Source organism: Gambusia affinis, linkage group LG01 (genome assembly GCF_019740435.1).
Source record: "Gambusia affinis linkage group LG01, SWU_Gaff_1.0, whole genome shotgun sequence".
In the NCBI taxonomy this organism is placed as follows: Eukaryota; Metazoa; Chordata; class Actinopteri; order Cyprinodontiformes; family Poeciliidae; genus Gambusia; species Gambusia affinis.
In genome coordinates this window covers 25206933-25228995 of record NC_057868.1, presented here as the reverse complement: position 1 = coordinate 25228995, position 22063 = coordinate 25206933, and the positions used below count along the sequence as shown (strand labels likewise).

General features: G+C 37.8%; 2 long non-coding RNA genes across 4 annotated transcripts in view; both read right to left on the bottom strand.

The window, feature by feature from the left end:
• LOC122833757 overlaps positions 1 to 22063 on the bottom strand; it is a 105371-nt gene that overhangs the window by 19540 nt on the left and 63768 nt on the right. The window lies entirely within an intron of this gene.
• Positions 1725 to 22063, bottom strand: part of LOC122833752 — a 35904-nt gene continuing 15565 nt past the window's right edge. The window contains exons 3-5 of one of the 2 annotated variants that reach the window (XR_006371050.1): positions 11187 to 11231; positions 10955 to 11027; positions 1725 to 6893 (exon numbers count right to left, since the gene is read on the bottom strand). This is a non-coding gene — a long non-coding RNA (uncharacterized LOC122833752). The remainder of the gene's footprint in view (positions 6894 to 10954; positions 11028 to 11186; positions 11232 to 22063) is intronic. The other variant, XR_006371051.1, reaches the window with a different exon arrangement.

Here is a 22063-nt window from a genome sequence, read left to right as displayed (position 1 = left end):
TGAACTGCAACCCACCGGTTACCGGTTGATGCTGTCTAATGCTGGCTATTCAACCTGACTGAGCTTGAAAGGGTTTCTAGAAAAGAATACCAGGAAATATCCCAAAAATAGGTTGATCTAGCTTACAAAGACATAGATGGGATTCAGTATTATTATTATTACTAAGCAATAGTATTGAATAGTTCTGTGACTATCATTTTTCAATGTTTACATACTTAATAACTTTAAAAATGTGTAAAAAACCCATGTTTTTTCCTTTTTCATTAAATATTTAGTGTAGCTTTTATTTGAAAGAGAACTGCGCTCAGGTTGATTTTAGAACAAGTTTGCAAGGTAATATTAGAAAAAAGTGGTTATATTTTGGATGTATTGTATATTGTAAAATAAGTCTTGCTTACCAGGTTTTGCTTTCATCATGTTTACCAAACGTAATACCTTCTTTGATTCTGTACTCTATGTTCCTCTATTTATCTACTTCTTTAATTTCCCTTCATTTTGTGGTGATTCATCTCTCAACCTCTAGGTTCCCCTCACCCATGAACCCCACAGTGTGTGTGTGTTGTAAGTGTGCATGAAGGCTGAGGCCTATGAGGAGGGTGGGGGATCATTTGTTTGCCTCAGCCTAAAGGCAGAAGGATTATCGCCACAGACACTGATTAAAGCCTTCCATCCTCCTATGGCCCCATTAATACAGTCTTAATCACAATGCTTTATCCCTCCATCCAGCTCCTATGGATCAGGAACTTTTTATTTTAGTGTGGGCTACTCCTGTTTGCATGGCAGATTAAATGTGCTGGTTACAAAACTGAAATATAAGCACAAGAGAATGAGAGCTAAGAAAAGAGTTGGCTTTACACTGCACTGTTAAAAGAATGTTAAAATGTGAAGTTTGGTAAGGAGTTTTTTTCTATCCCTGATCAAGTTTTGGTTCATTTTGGAAAAGCCATCAGTCAATCCAGTCTTCCTTTCAGAATTAAGAAAAACAACATCATGTAAGTTGGTTTAAAATTCTTGCATAAAGCCTTGAGGTCTGCAACTGATGAAGCTGCTGAACTATATTTATATTTTATATAAAATATAAATATTTTATAGGAGCATATCAGTCTATGAAAATCAATGTTAGGAAGTAATAATGTCACAGGGGGATATTTATATCATAAAAATATATGGATTTGTATTTTGAGTGTTTCTCCTTCTCTCACTGAAATTTAAATATAAGCTTTCACACATTCTCCAAATCCTTGAAGTGCGTGTCTGTAAAAAGTCAGTTTTGCAGTGCAACAGCAGATAGAGAATCACTCATGATGTTCTTGACACATCCATCTCGTTCCTATTTGTCTTTTTCTTGACAGCCATATATTTTGTTTCAACAGTACCGTAGTTTCTGCAGGTCAACCTCAGTATGCTCTAATATGAGTAAACTCAGATGAGAAAGCTAAGCTGAACTTCTGACATTGTATCACTTGAGATAGACAGGTTTTTTTTTGTTTGTTTCTAAATATTGACTCAACACCTACAGATACAACCTTCAATCAGCCTGCATGTTCCTCCTGCTGAGGATGTTTTAATTTTGCTGAAGTGGTAAGCTGACATTAGCATACATAGACTTACTTTGCAGATAATTCAGGTTGTAAGATGTTCTAATGTGGTTGGAGTTCAGAGAGAAAAATAATTGTCCTACTTAACAAATTTATTTTGTTTTAATAGATTTAATACCTAATAAGTATTTATGTTGTGCTCTTCACAGTACCTGAAGAGACAACTGCTAGAGGACATTTTATATTGACCATCCAGTGATGTGTATCTACTACCAGGAACGTTTTATAACATTCCTGCTGGCACATAGGAATGTTATAAAACATTGATATTCAGCATTTCAGATAAAATGTTTTGAAATGCTGACAATTTCTGTAAGAAAATTTAATTATGTCTAAGAAATATTATCCATCAGCAAGAAGTGCTTTGAATATTTGTTGATACATTTTGCACCCCTTAGTCCCAACTGAAAATTGCTTTAACACTACAGTCCTGTAGAGCATTGTTGCACATCCCTTTGTTACCACAATGTACTCATCTTTAGGTTACTGTATTTAAGGAGCATATTTGACAATAGGACAGGGCTGTTGTCAGGGCTACCTCAGTCATTTCAGAAAGTAAATAAGGGCTCAACTCCAGTGTTAGCTAGATGTGCTTAATAAAAACTCTCTGCACAAGAAAATAGGCAGGTGCTGTTAAAAACTAGCCATGTAAAATGTAGTCATGTGTCTTGTTGGGGAGCGGTTGTCGTAGTCATCGACAGGTGAACAAATACAGGTATCAGGGACAGAGTGTCACCAGGAACTCCCAGTAATGATCACTTAACAAAGTCCTGTTTAGGACCTTAAGTCAACACATATCTGAAACACAAACCCTAAAATGTGTTGTTTTCTTGATGAAATAAACTCTGCGCTCAGCCAACTATGACTTGTAAAGTGTTGCCATGTTACCCAGAGTTTTAAGGGAAAACTTATTCAGACGTAGACCATAAATCTTAAAAAATTGTCTTGTTTGACCATTATACTCTCTTCCAAGCCTCACCCTATAACATCATCTGCCTCTATGTTTTGTAATCTTGTACCCAAAGTCAGTTTACTGGGATTATTTCCATATCCATGTATTTGGACTCTAGGATAATTGACATTCCCTGCCCCCCTCCTACCACTTTTGTTACAACAAAAAGCAAAGCAACAAAGAGAGAGTGCGCCAGCAAACTCTGCCACTACTTTCTCACAGGCTGAGTGTCTGCCTGTATAGCTATGTGTCACTCCTGTGCCAACGCTGACCCACAAGAGCAAAGAGGACAAACTTGTGAATGAGGAGCGGGGACCTCCGTCACCTCATCTGGCCTTTCTATTTGTCCACAACAAGCTCTTCATTTTCCCTCTCTCTCGTCCTTCTCCCCTCATGCTCTCGCTTCTCTTCTCTCTTCCTCTCTTCAAAATTGTCCCAGCTGTCCATCAGCCCCCCTGCCGCTCCCCCAGCTGTCTGCTCTCCCCGAACAAGAATCCTAACAACAATACAGGTCACAGGTCAAGAGAAAGAACAGGCTGCGTCGACAATAGACCAGTGGCGCCCACTAAAACAATAATTCCCTTTTCTTTGAAAGCCTCTTGGCACTTTTGTCAGAACTGGAAAAGACAAACATTTTGGAGAGGTAGATGAAGAGGTGGAAAGTCCTTTCGGACAACAACTTCCCATTCACACAATTGCCCACCGGCCAGAAGGAAGAAACTTGCGCTCACAAACCAGCTCCTACTCTTCCTAGTCATTTTTTTCCACTTTGGCTTCCTGTTTTTTGTTTATTTGAAGTCTCATTGTAGTGTTTAGGGTGATGATTGAAGTCAAAACTACTTTGGCCATTATTATGTTATTAATAGCCTATTCTGATTTTCATCTCTAAATAGACTTCATAAAACTGTACTCTTCCATTTTGATAAAAGAATAGGATACAATGTTTTACTGTCAATTTAAATCATAATCATTTTCCGTGCCTTCTCGTTTTCCCACACTCTGGCAAACATGTACCAATTATTTTTATTTTATTTTTTTTCCATGATCTCTCGCCCCACGGTGTTTTGGCATGAGCCTGATGGGAAAATGGGGCACATGTGAGAGAAAAGTGAATGAGAGGAGCTCAGAAAAACCCCTTGTGACATGTTCACCTGTTCCCCAGAGCTGTTTTTCCCATGGCCCACAACAACAGCCTCCCATCTGACCTGAGAGAAAGCCTGGAGCCAAGTCACTGAGTGACATCATACACAGACTGGCACACAGATGCTCACATTCTGCAACAGTTCCCTTTTATCATTGCTTTAGCAAATGCTAAAATGATTCAAATCAAATAGAATCAGATTCCATTTTTGTACTACTTGTCCTTGTTCTGATTACAGAACAGATGGTTTGCTGGCACAAGTCAGCAACTTCTCCTCTGCTAGTAAGAAATCTGCACATCTTGTTAAAAACTAAATCCAAAAGCAGATAAATCAGTAAATGTATTTCCCATTCAAAAGCATTTTTAACTTCAACTTTTCTGCAGTTTTGAAGATGCAAGCATAAAGTTTAATGTGTTTTCTGAAGATTGAATGCTGCTTGAATCATCAAAAACTTGCATGGAAGACAAAAGGCTACCTTGTTATCAAAAATTGCATATAAATTTATCTTACTTTACTCTAGTAGGCCTAAACAAAACCCAGTGCAACAACATGGCAGGAAAATAGTTGTGGAGAGGTTCAAAGCAGAGTTGTGTTATACAAACAATATTCCAGCCTTTTAACATTTCACAAAATACAAAGTATGGCCCTCCTGCAAACGCATGGTTGTCTACCTTGTCAGGCCTGGTAAGCTACAATTGAAATATGAGAGAGTTGTCAAAAGAAACCTAAAATAAGTAATGTTTGTGATTTAAAACCAGCAAGCTGTAGGTCAAAGCAAACATGTGAAAGAAAGTGTTCTGGTCAAACTAGATAAAACTTTTGCATTTTCTCTTAGATGCAAACAAGATTTATCATAAAGATTGGTTTTATTTATAAAAACCAATTAAATAGTGCATCTTCCTGATATACTATCCCATATAATAGTGCAAGGTAACCAAATATGGTGTGGATGCTTTATCATAGACTAGAAGCTGCTCAGAGTTGATTGGAAGATGGACAGATTCTGGAATTGTTAATATTAAAAGATTTACTATGGTCATAAAAGTCAAAGCCTCTTTAAATATCCATGGCAAGACTTGATCATTGATGTTCAACAATGTTTTGCAACAAAAAAAGGAATAGCAAAAGGCTTTGTTTCTTGATGGTTAAATTTTTTAGAAATATAACACAAAAGTCATTAAACTGTTGGTGCAGCAAAATATGTCATCCAAAACCTTTGCTTCAGGGAGAGTGGAAACAAATGCCCCTGTCAGATTTTTATTTATAAAACCAATTAAAACCATATATAATTTTCTGTTTTGTTTATTTATTATCTTAATTGGTCTATCAATTAAAATTCTTATCAACTAAATTGAAGATTGTGGTTGTAAAGTGGAAAACTCGATAAAGTCACATGGTGTAGAATACTTTAACAAGAAATGTCATTTTGCATCTCTTTTATTGGCTTTTATGTTCAGGGGTCACCTCACCAAATTGTCTCAATTTAGTTTCATCCTGTGCATCCTCTACCTTCACACCAACCAGCTTCATTTCCTCTTTCCCCACTGTTTCTGTAATTTTGTGTATTTCAAACAAAACTCTTCTACATAAATTGTCTTTTTGGTCTTATTCTCATCCTACTGCCAATAAACATTGCTTCACCTCTGAAAATATTGAAACAATCTCAGTCTGGTTTCTTTGACTTTATCTCAAGAAACATTAGTCCAACTTCCATAGGACAGGACAAGAGATGTTCTTTATTAACCTGGGGATTGACCGATTTGGTATGGAGTTCATGTTGTCATATTTGATTTGGCTTCAGTTTTACATTGGATGCCCTTTCTGACTTAACCTGTCTCCGTTTATCAGAAGACTTGGGACCGGCACTATGAATCACTGGCTTATGACCTTTTATTGGTGCAATAAAAACCACAAGGGGTCACAAATGTATTTTTTACACACCTACTAATAGCAAGGTATGAAAGAAAACTAATTTCTTACTTCTTTGACAAATTCAATGTGAAAAGAATAAATCTGTCTGTTACGAGAGAAACTCCACAGTAACATGAAGTGATGCCTTTGCCAAAAATATAAAGAAAAATATGGTATTCTAAAATATAAAAAAAATGCTTGTCACACAGTGTTACTATGGAAATAGCATATAATATAAGAATATTTATTTCAGTAAGTGCGAAACAGCAAAATATTAACAGTACATGTGACAAAAATGGCAACACAAATATGAACAAGTCACCTGAAAAACCTCAAAATAAATAGCTAAGTACAGCTACCAATGGATGGCAACAAACCAAGGAGACGGAAATACATAAACTGTGCAGAGAAGAATGTAAAAAAAGAAGACAAGACATTATCAGAATAAATATTAAATACATATATAAATAGTTGCTTTCTTAAAAATCAAGACCTTTGTGCACATATTTGAGCAGGATGACTTTTGGATCAATTTATTCTCAGAGCTCTTGAGTTCAAACATCAGATAGTTGTATTTTACTTCTGCATGAGCAAAGATATGTTGGTTATGGTTAGTTTGACTCTTTCATAACTGCAGGGCAAATGTTCGGAAATAATTAAGAGTTCAAACACCAATGCAAGATCAAACAGGAAAGCAATAAATAAAAGGATAAACATGGTCGCATGTTTGCATCAGGTAGACTCAGTTGAGGTGAAAAGTCTCTCTGAACCCAGTGGGTTCAGCATAAACCTTTTTTTGTTTTTGCACAGCCAGTCCAAAAACTTGTTCAGTGGCAGATTCACTTCTGAGGACAGTTTCTGACCAGTCACTTACTGGTTTCATTCAGTCTTAGATGGTGCCCATCTGAGCAGTGACCAGGTGAGAAGGAGTGAAAGACTCAAAGGCCACATCCAGGGGTAACTCGTAACGAGAAGCTTGAAAGATCGGGTGAGACTGAGCCCTGCCTGGTAGGCTGCCAGCTGTGGAAGTGGGGAAGTGGTGGGCTGAGAGGTAGTGGGCATGTTGACCAGGGTGGGGTGTGTAGTTCCTCTCTGATTCATGTGGAGAAGGCTCCTGCTTCAGGGCAAAGTTACTGCTGATGCTGAGGGGGGGAGTGAGGGGTCCGTCGTATGGAGGCGTGCTGCTGCTGCACTCGTTAGGGGAGGGGTTGTCAAACGCAGGTGCTTTGAATCCTTTCATGTGAAGGAGGTGAGATGCTTCTAGAGATCCATAGGGTGGGCTGGGAAGTCCTGAGGATGGATAGCTGATTAAATATAATAGATTAAATATAATTTTATGCATTCAGTAAGTTAAAGGTAGTTTTCTTTTCCTCAGACAGCCTTTCATGAATACTTCCAGAACAAGGTATTTCTTCTGTTGTTGCTTTTTGTTACTCCTGAATATTTCAGATCATCAAACACATTTTATGAACAGACAAAGAGTAAATACATTAAGCAACTTTTAAATCATGATTTTATTTATTAAAATCATGTTATGTATTATGTATTATTTTCATATTATTTAAAATGGACTTTTTTATGCTTTGTATTATGTTAGAATCATATCTGGTGTGTTGCTTTGATTCCTTCATGCATGCTTGAGAAAACACTCGCGCCCACAAGCTTTCCACAAAGCTCCCTTGGAGGAGACTCCAGCTGAACCTTTAGTTTATGATCTTATTAAGCTTCAGTGCACTTGAGTTGGGCAGCAATTCCACCTCTGAATGTCTACGCATAAACAAAATAAAGGTTTTTTAGAGGTCTAGTCAAAGTATTGATGTATGTCTAATTGAGTTGATACTTTGTTCCCTTTGTGAATCATTTAGCAACTCCATGTTGCTCGTACTGATATTAAAATTAGTTTGATCTGAAACTTCTAAATGTAAAAAAAAAAAAAGAAAAAGAAATCTATAAGGTTTTATGGTACTGTAAATTGAATGAAAGCAAGATCATTCTTCCTTCAGGTCTGGCAGCTGCAGGTGAGATTTAAGATTTAGGTGTAATTACAATCCCACTGAAGCCCTAAAAGCAAAAAACATCTCCTGTCTTTCAGTGATTCCAGAATAAGGTCCACAGCAGGAGAAGACAAATGTTACAATCTGGAAAAGTGACATGTTATATAATGGCGTGTTTCTATCTTTGATAACATTTTGTCACAAGCCTGATTATCTGTATGGTTCACACTGGTCTCTCTTGCTGCTGCTGAAGGAAGTAAAATCTTTGCTCCACGCTTTACACTACACTGCATCAGCAGACAGGTTTTTTTGTTTTGTTTTTGTTTGTTTGTTTGTTTGTTTGTATGGAGAATAGGAGAGGGGCTGTTGGGGGATGTGGGGTGGAATTCATTGAATCTAAAGATAAGATAAACTTTTATTGTGCATGGACGATTATAGATGACTGTTATAGAAGAAGCAGCACAGCCAACAGCTTTGGCAATCCTGTTAGGCTGCACAGAATACAGGAGAGACTGTGGCTTAAGCTGACCAGCAAGAAGCAGGCAGAAGTCAGTCCTGTAGATACCAGCATGGGATATATGCAGCTGCAAACAAACATGCAGCATTTACACCTGCAAGTAAAATACTGCTGGGGTTTTATATTAGACTGTCTCTATAGCAAAGTGTCTAAACTGCACTATATCCACAGATGACAGAGCAATGGTCTGCCAACTATATTTAGCTTGATGCTGTGGTGATTATCTGAGTTCAAATGTGCAGTGGCAGAGATGGCATCACCACCAACTGGTCAATACAACAGCTGGTTACCATGGTAAGTTTGGATGGAGGCTGTTCAGGTGACATTGTAGAACAAGTTGTCACACTGATATCTTGAAAAAGTGGGAATCAAACTATGTCACAGTGGCAGATATTATTTCATGGATATCCTCCTGAGAAGAAAAATTGTTTTTTAATTGTGTTTATTTCATGTAAAATATTAATACCGTAAGTAGCTCATATTGTTTCACTCTATTGATCTAATTATTTCTCATTAGACCAGTAAGAGTAAAGATTCCACTGAACCACCATCCTTCATTTCATTCTGTCCTGCACTGTCCAATAAATGTTCTTTGATTAGCAGGAAACTGAATATTAGCTGCACAAACCTGATTGTAATGTTATTCAGTTATACATGTTTTTTTTTTTCCTTTTGAATTGGGAAATCTTAATTGTAACATTTCTTTTAGGAAGGTCACCTCACTGGTATACTGGTTCCTTCTCTCTTTTGTCTCATCATCTAAGAACTGCAACACGAATGTGTATGTGTGCAAGTGAGTAAATCGTTGTGTGCGAGGCGTGTGTGGGTGTGTGGGTGTGTGTGTGTGTGTGTGTGTTTGACTGTGCAGTGTGACTAGAAAGTAACTTGTAGTGTTTTATTTTCAGTTTAATTTTATTGTACTTTATATCCATTTTAGGGACTAGTATAGCAAATAAAATAGTAACATAACATTATTATTATAATTATTATTAATTCTTATATTAAAATACGGTTTTATGACACAATGTCAAATCAGTACAAAACATGCAGGACATCTAAATACTATATGTTGCACGTTGGACATTTGCATACCCCTATTACCCTTAAAGGTTTGTTCTATGAACTTACCATAAATTTTCATACTCGCAGAACATTTGGCGAGAGTTACAATTAATAAGCAATAAAATTAATGTCTGAATAACGTCTGTAGAGTTTTTTCAATTTTATCCCACCTGAATAGTTCACATATAAAACACTAGTTTCAGCACAAATGAACAACTTCCTGATTCTCTCAAAGAAAAAATAAACCATAAGTGTATTTGACAGACAAACATGCTTTTCAGATCGTACTGATCTCCTTGACTCTCTCTTGTGCTTCTCTGGAATTAGCACCACAGAGCATGTTGACACACGTTGTTAGTCGGATTGATGAGTTTGTTTGAGCTGTGCAGGGCTGCAGTGCTTTATACGGTGACTGACTACATTAGCCGCTTGCTACTAATCCAAGAGTTAATGACTTTCCGCTATAATGTTGTTTCAATGCAAAATGTTTTATTCAAGTGCCCGCTGGATCTGATCGTAAGTGTTACGATGCATCACTGTTACTTTTTCCCTTACTCAAACACTCCATCCAAATCAATGTGGCCAGGTTTGAAGAGGTAGTTTATCACCACCAATTAACTACACAGTATTACAGCCTCTCTCAGGTGTCATGAACCAAGAACATTACACCAATGAGCTTTCAGTGTCAGTAAATATGTAGACTGTTCTTTAAACCAAGGAACAACCTGAAAGCAAAATGCTTTCAGACAGGTGCATCCCATTACAGGCACTTAAACATTTTAGTTTTTCAAAATAAACATGGAGAACAAAATCATTTTCTTAGATTATTTTAGATATGTTTACTTGTGTTCTGTACACCTGCACCAAAATATTAAAGCATATATTTTGCATTAATTTTATGAATGTCTAGAGACAATTCAAATCATGGAAGTGGCTTGTGAAGACAGACTAAAACTGAGCTTAAATACTTAAGCTCAGTTTTTAAGTTGGATTAAATTTATATCAAAATGAACAAAACTAAACTGGATTAAATTTAAATTGGAATTGAACTGAAAACACTTAAATTTCAATTTTATTTAAATTAGTAAAACTGCTTTTTAATAGGACGCTCTTTAGCCGCATAGTTAATTATGGATCTTTTTGATTGTTTCTTTAAAGCAGAGCAAAATTCTATGTCTTTGTATCTAAACTTCACAAAACTTAAGGCAGCATAGCGGAAATTAGCTTACATTATTGCCATATATAAGCATTATGCTGTTTGCATAGTTGAAATGAGTGTAAAGCCACTAGCATGTGTTGCAGACAGGATGTGCTGCCGGTATGACAGCTGGAGCTTTAAATGCAGAGAGCTGTGACGCTACAGTGATGGTGACAACAAACTATTACATAGCCTTTGCTGCTAGCGTCCTGCATGCTGCAAATCTCCTATGCCCAACCCCTTTACAACCTGCCATCATAACCTCAGACTGCGGCAGCGCAGCTCATTGAGACAGAAAATACAGTGACGTTTTACTGACCCAAAGAGAGGGGGTTATTGAAAGGGACGCTTTTAAGGAGAGATGGAGAAAGTGAGTCAGGCTCGGAGGACAGTAGAGCACAAAGAACTAAAAAAGATATTCAAAGGTCGACATGCAGAAATGGTGAAAAGTGGAAAATGTAACAGCCCCACTGAGGACTTACGATTTGTGAACGTCTTAGAAAAAGTGCAGAGAGTGAAGAGGGAGAGAGAGGAATAGAAAGAGAGAGAGGATGCTTGATTGTACCATGAAGTGTCTCACCTTGTTCTGCACCATGCACACACACAGCACCCCGGCTGTCAGGCAGCCTCTCTGTCTTTTTCCATCAGGCCAGCTGGGAAAAATGCATCATTCATGAGCGAAAACTTTACTTATTTAGCTGTGTCATCTACTATACGCTGTCAATAACTGTTTCTTCACTGGGACTCTGGCAGCAGGATGACTAAACGCAGACCACACATTCATCCAAAAGACAGCTCCGGTGGGGACATACCTGGTTTACATCCTGAGCAGTATCAGAACCACAGAAACACGGGGTCTGTTAATGAGCAATGAAACAAAGTGAAATATATCAAACATAGATATAGTTCTACAAAATTAAGCCGATTAAAATGAGAGTTTAAATTTGTAAATTTCCTCAACACGTAGCCTTAAGAGGAAAACTACAGTTAGACTGTGCAGTATGAAGGTGTCATTATCTAGAAACCAACATGTGCTGCCCCAGCAGCCTTTTTGTCCAGCCTGTCCTCTTCCCTGAGTGCATGCTGCATCACAGCCCACTGTGAGGCTGCCTGCTGTGAAGGTCACCCTCCCTGCAGCTATGGATTACAGACGCAGAGTAAGGCAGAATATGACACTGCCCTCAAGGGGAGGTCTGAAGCTGAAGGCGACGGAGAAAGTCCTCGTCGACCAACCAGGACCAGAAAGTACTGCGAATGTAAATATGCAGTACGGGAAAGGACAGGTTGCCAATCTGGTTATACAACAAATTAAAAATACACAACTACTAGTGCTAGTAATAAAACAACAATGGCAATCATCATCATCAGAAATCCAAAGCCTGTTATTGGTATTACAGTATCGTGATGCATTTCCAGATATCAGTCTTCAGCTGTACAGGGTTGTTTTTGGTATATACAGTGACTCTGTAGTAGAAAAGATAACTTCAGGTTTAAAGAAAGTGTTATCATAGTCAGATGTAGCATGCTTGACTTTAAAGACTAAGAAAAACCAAAGAAATAGAAGACTGTTTCAATTGAAAGTTATAACATACTTTCACTTTTTCAAACAGTCTGATGACTTGATCTCAAACCATCCTGTCAACTATCAATTTAATTTAAATATTTAATAAAAGATACACAGGCTTGGTTGGTTTGGGAAGAAATGTGCACTCATTTCCTGTATTAATTTCTTTGTTTTCTTTTTTTCTTGGATGTGTTAATAATTTCCTTGGTCCACAACATTCTTTCATTTCAGGTTTTGTTGTAAGGCAGTAGTGCTACCACCTGCACCACTGTGCACCCCTAGTTGTTTTTGTATAAGCATAAAAACTTAATTTAAATGAAAAAATGTTTTCTATAACAAAATGTGTTCTTAATGATTACATTTGCAACTTAAGAGCTCATTTCACATAAATGAAATCATATACAAACTGCAGTGCAGCCTTTAGATTTTTATGACCACACAAAAGTCTCAGGCACCAGAAGGTCAATTCTTTCAACAATTGATGATGCTTTTTCCTCAATTAAAAGTTGTCTGAAAGCCTCAGTAATTCCGTAATACAATCAAATGTGTTCTTTTTGGATTTTTTTTTTTTTAGTGAGACAGAAACTGATAGTTATTGGTTCTTTTAAGCATTCTGCCATTGTTCCAAGGTCTATGAGATGGAAAAACATGCCCTTTCAAACAATCACGAATGATATTTGTCAGATCTTGTCATTTCCAGCCACAACTCTCCCTGCTGTGATTTCAGAAATGCATCAAATTAGTAATGCCTCAACTTTTCATTTTCTTCAAATTAGGCCAACCCCCTTCTCTACTTATCACTGGTGAGGACACATAGCCTGTTACAACCTGTTCCAAAGCACCATAAGACAACTGTTGCTGGATGTAAAATTAAATAAGAACATTGTAAAACTTTTGTGACCTTGTGATTTTTTAAGGTTTTTGTTTTACAAGACTTTCTGTCATCTGACATGAGTACTTTCTCTCATCTTCTTGTTGTTCTCCTACATGGCTTGGGGTAAACTGAGAACAAGACTTTACATTGCTTTATTTTAGCAACAGCTTTCTTCTTTCCATTCTTCCATAAAGATCTGAGTTGAAGTAGAGAACTACGTTTACATTTACTAATTTGATGTCTTCTGAAGCTGGCTAGTTACACTGGACTTTATCCAGGAGTAGAAGAGTAATGAGTTGCGAATACATATGCAAACTACACTTGAGATAATTTATTTGTAAAAGAAAAAGGAAATCATCTATAATTTTTCTTCTCTTATGTCATTAGGTCATGCTCTGTTCAGGTTTATTATATGAAATCCAAGTAAAGTGCAACATAATTTGTAACATGACAATATAAAACACTTTTGCAAAAACAAGGAAGGTATTTCTTATGTCCTATGTTTGGAGATAAGAAAAGTGTAGATATTAGCTCTGTGATTGCACTTATTAATGTATATTAAGGTATTTTTGGTGTTTGAACTAAAATAGACATTTTATAGGAGTATATTTTGCATATTTTTTAGTATTTCACAGGAGTTTTTGGTTCCTAGTCTCTCTGAACATCAGGTTTCCACTGTATTTCTTGCTTTTATAAATTGTTTGTAGCATTACCAAATCTTTGGTAAGATTTTACTTTTATTGCTTTTATTATTTAGCAATAAAAGTAATAATTTCAAAAGTATGAGACATCATGAATGATAAGACTCCATCAAAGTTTTGTTTCATTACTAATTAGCATTTTGCCATCTTAAGGAGCATAAAAGCTGGTGGGTCAAGATTTAAAGAATAACACTGTTTACATATCTTGAGATGTACATACCCACCTGGCTTTCTGAAATAAATTTTCTAAACTGAAACATATCTCCAATCTCTTTTGACGTAAAAATGCTTTGTGAGTCTTTGGGATTTAAATTGTTCAAAAGGAAATGTAAATCTTGATGCAGACCAAGCTGAACAAAATTACATGAAATGTTGACCGTTGGTGCCCAAACCTTTGCATCATATCATGCGTTCATATCTGTTTGAGCATTTATGCTCGTGTGATTCTCTAGTGAGTATTTAAGAAAAGGGAGGAGAACCCTGGCCTGCAAGCAGAGGACACAGGGACACCAATGAAAGCAAAAGAACACAAGCTGTCTCCCAGCAGGCTAATCCTCTAATGAAGATTTGTGGCTGTGGCTGGCTGATTATTGGCCCAGCACAGGCACAAAACCATCTTCAGAGCAACAGTAAATAAACAAGCTCTCAAATTTATACAAGCCGTCACGGATAAACGAGAACATTCTGGGTGGGAAGCAAAACGCGGCATTTCCCAGTTTGGACTGGAGAATATGCTGCGATGCTCCTGGCTGCTCTTGATGAACAAAATGCAGAGCAAGACCAAACATTAACGAGCATTATTCAAATATGAGCAACATAACAGTCATTTCTGGACTGTTAGTCATGTTTCAACAGGGCAACTTCTCTATCCTGACTATGCTAATTTTATGGAAATAGTTGGTCTTGAACCTTCTCCTCTGACTCCTGTTCGTTGCACTCTATCGGTGCTCCTTTGAACTCTGTTAACGCTGCCTGAGCTTAGGAGATGGATGAGAGCCAAGTGTCAAGTTCATATTTGAGTATGCAAAAGTTTAATATTCTATAAAAGTGAGTTTATTAGATAGAAAGAGATGAGGACACACATAAAAAAATAATCAAACTGTCTATGACAGGCAATAAAACATCGCTTTGGAAAGTGTAGATAAAAAAAGAGAAGGATAAGCAAATGACCTCAGGTACCTCATCACCCCTGCGTCCCTTACAGCCTTCTAATCCACACCTATGGCATTTCAACCATCCCTCCTCCCCCATCTTCTCTCCCTCCCTTCAGGCAGTGGCAAGGGAGGCGTGATGCAAGTCCTGGCAGAGCTCCTTCCACCCCCTCTCGGCCCCCACCTCCTCCCTCGTTCCTGCTAACTGAGGGGTAGGGCCACTTATTCAGGGGAGGACTTGTTTGGAGACAGGTGTGCATACCAGACGCCTGTGTTAAGCCCTGTGCCACATGGATCCTATAACTACGAGCAAGCAAAAGGCTTCCCCGGCTCCCGTCCAACACCGAACAAAGAGATTCTTTTAGCTGAAGCTGAAGGTATACCGTGACTACAACCAGCGGGCAAAATGCCATAGACAACCGGTCACCTTTGCATCAGCAGACTTTTACTGCATCCCAGCAGCCGAACATGAGCTTTATTAATCTGTTTCTGAAGAATTAGTTGGAGATGAGAGGGTGCCAGGGGTGGAGATCGGAGCTATTTTAAGTTGTTCATGTAACATCAAGGATTAAAGGCAAGCTTAGGGCTTCTTGGAAGGAAAAAAAATCCTTGGACTATTTAGTCAATTTGTTGAGTCTGGCAGTAAAACTGAAGTAAAAGTAGAGCCGCTTTGACATACGAGATCACAGAGTCAAGAGATGTCCTTGTGGCTACGAATTAAGACAGCATAATAGGATAACATTCCTCACTGGGTTTCAGATATGCTGCTCATATTTCCACTTTTTATGAGTCAGGTGATGCAAAGAAGCCACAGTTTAAAGCATGCTGTCATAAAATATAATTGGCTATAGCCTGCAGCCTCATTGTAACCATAATATTACCAGTCAAACTCATTTGTACACATTTCCCCTCTTTTGAGTCCCTATCTACCTACAGGATTCACTCCAGCCTCATTCTATCACTGCTTCCCAATAACGTTCTTCTACACTTTCATTGCCCCTCTTCACCCCCTCTGAATTGACCTTGCAGCAACTCAAGGAGAATTGATTTTTCTTTCGGTCTTTGTGTGAAACCTTATCTCAACAGCAGCCGGTCCCCTGAGCTGGATGGAGCTAGTTTTCTTTCATGATGACACTGTGCACTCCATTTTACCTCTGCCTATTTTTGCTATCTTTGGTACCACCCTCCCCCATTTGCTCATCTCAACTTCCTTCATGAAGCCAAACAAACAGAGCAAGGATGTTTAATGTGGCACCTATCACTGCCAAGCATCAGCTCTGCTCAACCGTTTTACATTGAGATCCAGTTTGGGAGAGAATAAATCATTGGGCCTTCTCCTGCTAATACCTTAAGTATTTCATTATAATTTTTTTGATAAACAAACAACATGGTGGTGTCTGTTACAAAAGTCTATAATTTATATATATGTATATATATATTAGACATTAGACTAAATCTTTCCTGTTAGAATTAACGCATTACAGATTGTTTTTTACTTCTCAATAAGAAAGTAATAAAAATATTACAATATAACCCTAATGCTAGACTTAAGGGGGGACAAATTATGTTGTTTTTTACAGTATATGTAAATATCTAACTTGAACTGCTTGATTACTTGAACAAAAACCAAAGCAAAATCAAAAATAAGCACATGATGATGGATAAATAAATTAATCAAATAAAACCAACCAACCACATTTGTTGTCTCCTGGGCAGCAAATTTTTAAATAATTCCTCTCTGACGATTTTTATTCTGAGGGCTTTTGCAAACAAGGGTATTTTTTGTTTGCAACTAAGAATATACACCTGAGAGAAGAATGTCTAGTCAGGACGACTGGAAGAATCCCCTATGAGTTGACACTGACATCTGACATTTGGGCTGCAAGAGACGGTTTGTTGCTCTTTTTTCAATTTTTATTCAGGCAGGTGACCACTGCTGCTGCTACTGTCCCTGGGATGCTTCCCACGAGCAACTCTCCTTTTAATTTTGGAGACACACCCTGACATAAAAGGCCAGTGCACTCCTTTAAAATGACAAGTGCTTAAAAGATGGAAAGCAGGACAGTAAAAGTAGAAGGGTGCCACAAAGAATGCTATAGATAAAAAGAGAAACACAGCAGAGAGAAGATGCTAAACATGTAAAAATTGGCAACTTTTTCAAAAAAGCAACAGCAAACTTCGGTCAAAAAAGGACAGAGAAAAGAAAATAAGACAAGAGACAAGATTGATTTTGCAATCAAGTCAATTTGTGCCATATAACATAACGTTGCCTAATTTAAATATTTTTATAATGCGACACCTCATAACTGCCTCAGTCAGAAGAAAGAAACAGCCTAGCAGCCATGAGCCCTCAAGTTCAGAGTGGACAGTTATGGTTCTTCACTGAGTGAACATTACTAAGTAATATAGTAACAATTTGGTGTAAAACTGCTTTTTATGAAAGGTGGCATGATAATTCAGTTTATTAAAGTGACCAGAATTTTATTATGTGATTTAGTGACATGAGGCGAAGAAGACTTTCACAGATTCTAACAATGGACAGTTCAGGCATATGTTACTGTTTCAGGGTTGGCCATGTTTCTGAAAAAAAAAACCTTATGCAGAGGGGAAAAAACTATAATAAGGTCATTAGAAAGCTATGTTATACTGGGAAAAACAAAATTGCGAAGAACAGCTTTTGTTCATTCTTAAGGTATCTTTGAACACTAATTTGCTTGATATTTGATATTGCAGAAAAGGAAATTCTGATGTAAAGAATAGTGTTGAAGATTTGCCCTTTATCTAAGGTTTCAATTTGTGAATTCAGTTGTGATGGAACCATATTGTGGCTAAGGAAAGAGAGCGTACTGTGTGAAAAAAAATTGTAACACTTTATATGTTTTTGTTATATTTATATTTACGCTTTTATATCATTCTTATGGTTTGAATATCTCTAAACACTTATTTGAGCAATATATAGATTCAGATATTGTTGAAAAGGATGTGCTATTAAGAATGCTACTAAAGATGTGCATTCATTCTGAAGTAAATATACAAAGAACTGAAAATGTTTTAGACTCAATTACAAAGCTTTACAGAACCCTGCGCTAATGTAATAATTCTTTTTAACTAAAGTTGAAAGGTCAAACGCTTTAAACTCCAAGGCTGAAAATGAGTCCAGCTCCAGACTCCAGGAAAGTGTGTTAAAATGTCTTGAAATTAAGGCAAACACGGTTTCCTATCAAGGGAAGAAAAAAAACCCATTAGATTCACTCAATTATGAGTCAATTATTAGAGACCCGAACCCACAGTAATAATAGATACACATAGGTTAGAATAGGATATATGAAAAATAACTGACTTTCATAATCAGCTTTCTCTTCTTTCATCATTTTATTTTATTATAAACAAAGGCTTCACCTTTGTTCTCTTGCCAAGCAAATGAATGATCATCACTGAGTTTGACTTTTGTCCAGCTCTCTGACTTTGTCCAGCTATCTAATATCCTTAGTTACTCCTAGCTTCTTATGTTTCATTTATATTGTTGTCTATTAGGAATGTCTCAGTCTGATTCCAGAATTATTTCAGGGATCCCAATGAAGCATTTAAAAAAAAAAAAAGAAACAACTTAGCAGACTGCACTGAACATTCAATCGTTGTTTTCACCAAGCTATATGTTTTCAAATCGGCTGCAACATAAGAGCTGTAAGTCATAAAGTATTGTAATAGAACGTGCTAGCTAGTGTTGCAAAGACGTCTGTAAAGGCAGACAGAGGTTTTGGTATTTTTCCAGGCCGTGCTGAAAGAATTAACCCAACTTGCTCTCAGACAAAGCAAAGTTAAGCAACACACTTAAGAGTAAACTCTTCATGGAGGAGAAACATTGACGAGGCAAAGATACAAGGTCATGAAGATTACAGAACAAGTGTCTGATCCACTGATGTGGTTGAGAACATTGGTTTTATTTGAAGCCACAGTGCATCCTCCTTGACACCATGCAGAGCTGGCAAACAAAGCTCATCATAAGCTGCAGGGTATGTTATGTGATATGACTGCTATTATCTTAACTACGGACATTTGGAGGTCAGACTTTTGTCTAATGTCAATGCTTAGCCTCACAGTTCAGTTAATTGAACAGTCTGGAAATAAACTCAGTTGTATTTTCCTGAGGTAAAAGATTATGTTCACCAGGTATTTTTGTTGCCGTTATTGACTTTGGTTTGTTTAACTAAAATCGGAGCAGTGCTCTATTCCCACAAAGCTGTAGGGGCATAAAGTATTTAAATGCCATCTATTTACAATACAAATGACTATAGAAAACACCATCGAACTGCCGTTTCAACTAAAATGTACTTGGCTTCTCACTATTAAACCATTCTGAATCTTTCGCAAACTTCATTGCCCAGGTGTCATCCATAACTTGTGAATGCAATACTGTAACACCATAATCGTGTTCAGTTGCTTTAAGGAATGGCACTGGAGGTTGCTGAGTACATGGCATGTTTTATTCAAGTTTTGCCAGGCACCAAAAGCACCCTGCACATTTAATGTTAAGCATTTTAAGAAATCAAGTTCTCCAGTGTTCCCTTGGCTTTGCCTTTAGTAAATGGTCTTTGAGAGAGGACACTGCAGAAAGGGTGATGGAGCTGTTGGAGCCAGAGGAGCCTCCACCTCCCTCTTCTCTGCAGTGTTACACACACCAAGGGGCCACACACACGCACAGATGCTCTAACAGACACAATGGGTTACCTTCCCACCAGTCCAATAACAGGCCTATTCATTAAAGTCCCTTACAGACAGTATTGACAGCCTGCTGACACATAGTCACTCCAGCATAAACAAATGGAGCAATAGCTAGGAGCAAAGGCAGGATGTGAGGAGGGAAAAAGACCTGTTATAATGGGTTTTTGACCTAGGAAAAAATCTCTGTGAGCATGGAGTGTGTGAGCCACACAGAAACAGGGTGGGGTGGGAGCTCCTACTTTGTCCAGAACACAAACACGTATTATTGTTCTCCCTGAGGTTTAGTGGAGTTGTCCCTCCATTGTTTAACGTGTGAAACTATCATGTTAGGTCACAACTAATACGTGTAATTTATTTTAAGGGGGCAGTATTATGCATAATCAACTTTTTGAAGCTTTATATTATCTTATAATACTACTCCTGTATCAAAAACATACCTGGAGTATTCCCTTGATTATTTTATGCATCTTTAAGAATTTTTTAAGCTCCTATGGCAGCCGTTCAACTGTGCAAATTGCCTCGGTGGACCGAGCGCTGCCTTCTAGCTTTCCAAGCTTCTGAGCTTCTGCCTCACAAAGCAGCCCTTCCCTGTGACTCTCACTCAGCTCCTCCAGACTAGCTAGCAGCAATTTGCAAACACCTGGTGGAACTGCACATCTGCTGAGCTCATTATTCATGCTATTTCTCAGAGAAATGCTGGTAAAAACTTTGTCAAATGATTAAGAGCAATGTCATGATTCAGAATGTGCACATTTCTATTAAGTCATATTTGGATACTGGATTTTTATAATGACTTAAGGAAACATGCTATTATGCTATAAAATGGCAGTAGGTGCCTGGAAAATACTGCCCCATTTTTAAAACAACTATTTGAAGCAATGTTTTCATTGAGGGCCTTATGGGTAATGGAGACTGCAGTTGCAGAAATTGGCTGATTCTTAACTCGATCAGTCCTCACCAATGATTTAGCAGGCCATAACTCAAAAATCCCTTCTTTTTTCTAGTTGATGAATGCACCATCGTACAAATTGAAGCCTAATTTATACTCCTTAGTCGTCGTCCCAAATGCAAAGCGTGAGGTATAGAGGACCGCCTCCCTGGCAAGGAGGGGTTGCAAGATAACTTTTCCTACCTAACACAGTGATATTGTTGCAGAGTAGACTAGGGGACTGCCGGTTGGTTTTTCGTATCTTTATGATATGTACCTTTTGTTACATCTTCCAGGATACCGTTGTGTTATGTCTTAAGACTGAGGAGGAAATGTGTGTTGATTAATATAAATATTATCATATTTATTTATTATCAAAAGGGGGGAAATGTCATGGAAAAATTACAATAAGGTCACATCTGCTAGTCATATTATATGAAATGTTTATGAACTCTCAGCAAAAGAATTATTTGGGTTACATGCAGAAGGTTGGAAGTTGTTTCTGCAGCTGCATCAGAACCAGACTGTCTTGCACCTTGTTGTTAATTCTTTATCCTTGGTATAAAACTCATGTGTTGTCTGTGCCTGGGAGAGCTTTTTATGAGCTTTTCGTCCAGACTTGCTTCATTACTGGTTGTCCTACAAGCTCTCTGTATTGTGCACAATATATGAATAAACCTGATTGAGTGATTTCACCTGAACAGTGCTTGGAAATAGTTTTTTTTTCCACGACAGCCTAGTGCTAGCTTCAGTGTGTATTCATCATGTTTGCATTTTTTGCTTAATTTTAAATTTATACCACACTTTATGCATACCCAATGTCTGACTATAACTACTTTATCCTTTTAGCCCTAAACAGTGAGCATATTGTGACAAAAAAAAATCCCCACAAAACTGCAGAGTTTCTAAGAGACACTGTTTTCAATGGCGGAGAGGTGGAGAAAAATAGGTAAATTGCAGAAGCAACAGCTATGCATGCAGGTCAGCACAGAGGCAGACTTCATGAAGACAGATTAGGCCTGCGTGGGCACACAAACACAAAGACAAAGAGACAGATAGACTGGAAAGCCCTGAACTCAGAGTCTGATTCAAACAGACAAGACAGATGAGACAGGGAAAAACATTCAAACATGAACTGATCTCGAGATGGTGGAGGTGTCCCCCCAGTCCCCACCCATGAAACAAGAAAAAAAAAACACAATGTGAAGAGGTTTTAAATTGAATTTGTGAGGGAGAATGTTGCTAGACAGCTTTATGATAGCACATCTGGTGCCAGTGGAAAGACATAACGGAGAAAGAGATGTTTTAACCAAAAGTTAGTGTTATACCATAACCTCCCATATGGCATGCATCTTTTCTGTTTTCTAAGAGAGCGTGTCAGCTCATCTCAGTTCTCCAAACCTTTTAATACACAACAAACTCTACAACGGAAGCTGCCGAACTTGCTGCAGAGTGAATGTCGACCAGTTAGCTAAGCTCACCAGATAGTTGCTGATGTTATCTGCACTGTCGTCACCGTCAGAGCTGCTACAAGCCTCTGCCAGGTCCCAAGAACTACTGCAGTGCTCGTCAACCACAGTATAAGGGTAGAACTTTGATGGTGAGGTTTTTTTTGCTCAAGGTCAGAAAAACAGAGGGCAAAAAAGGTTGATGGCCAGAGTTGGTGAAGCATGCAGTTTATTCAGGCGTATTCTCAGCGTTCAGGGCTCACACACAAATGTTTTAATATTCTTTCTTTACAAGGCGCAC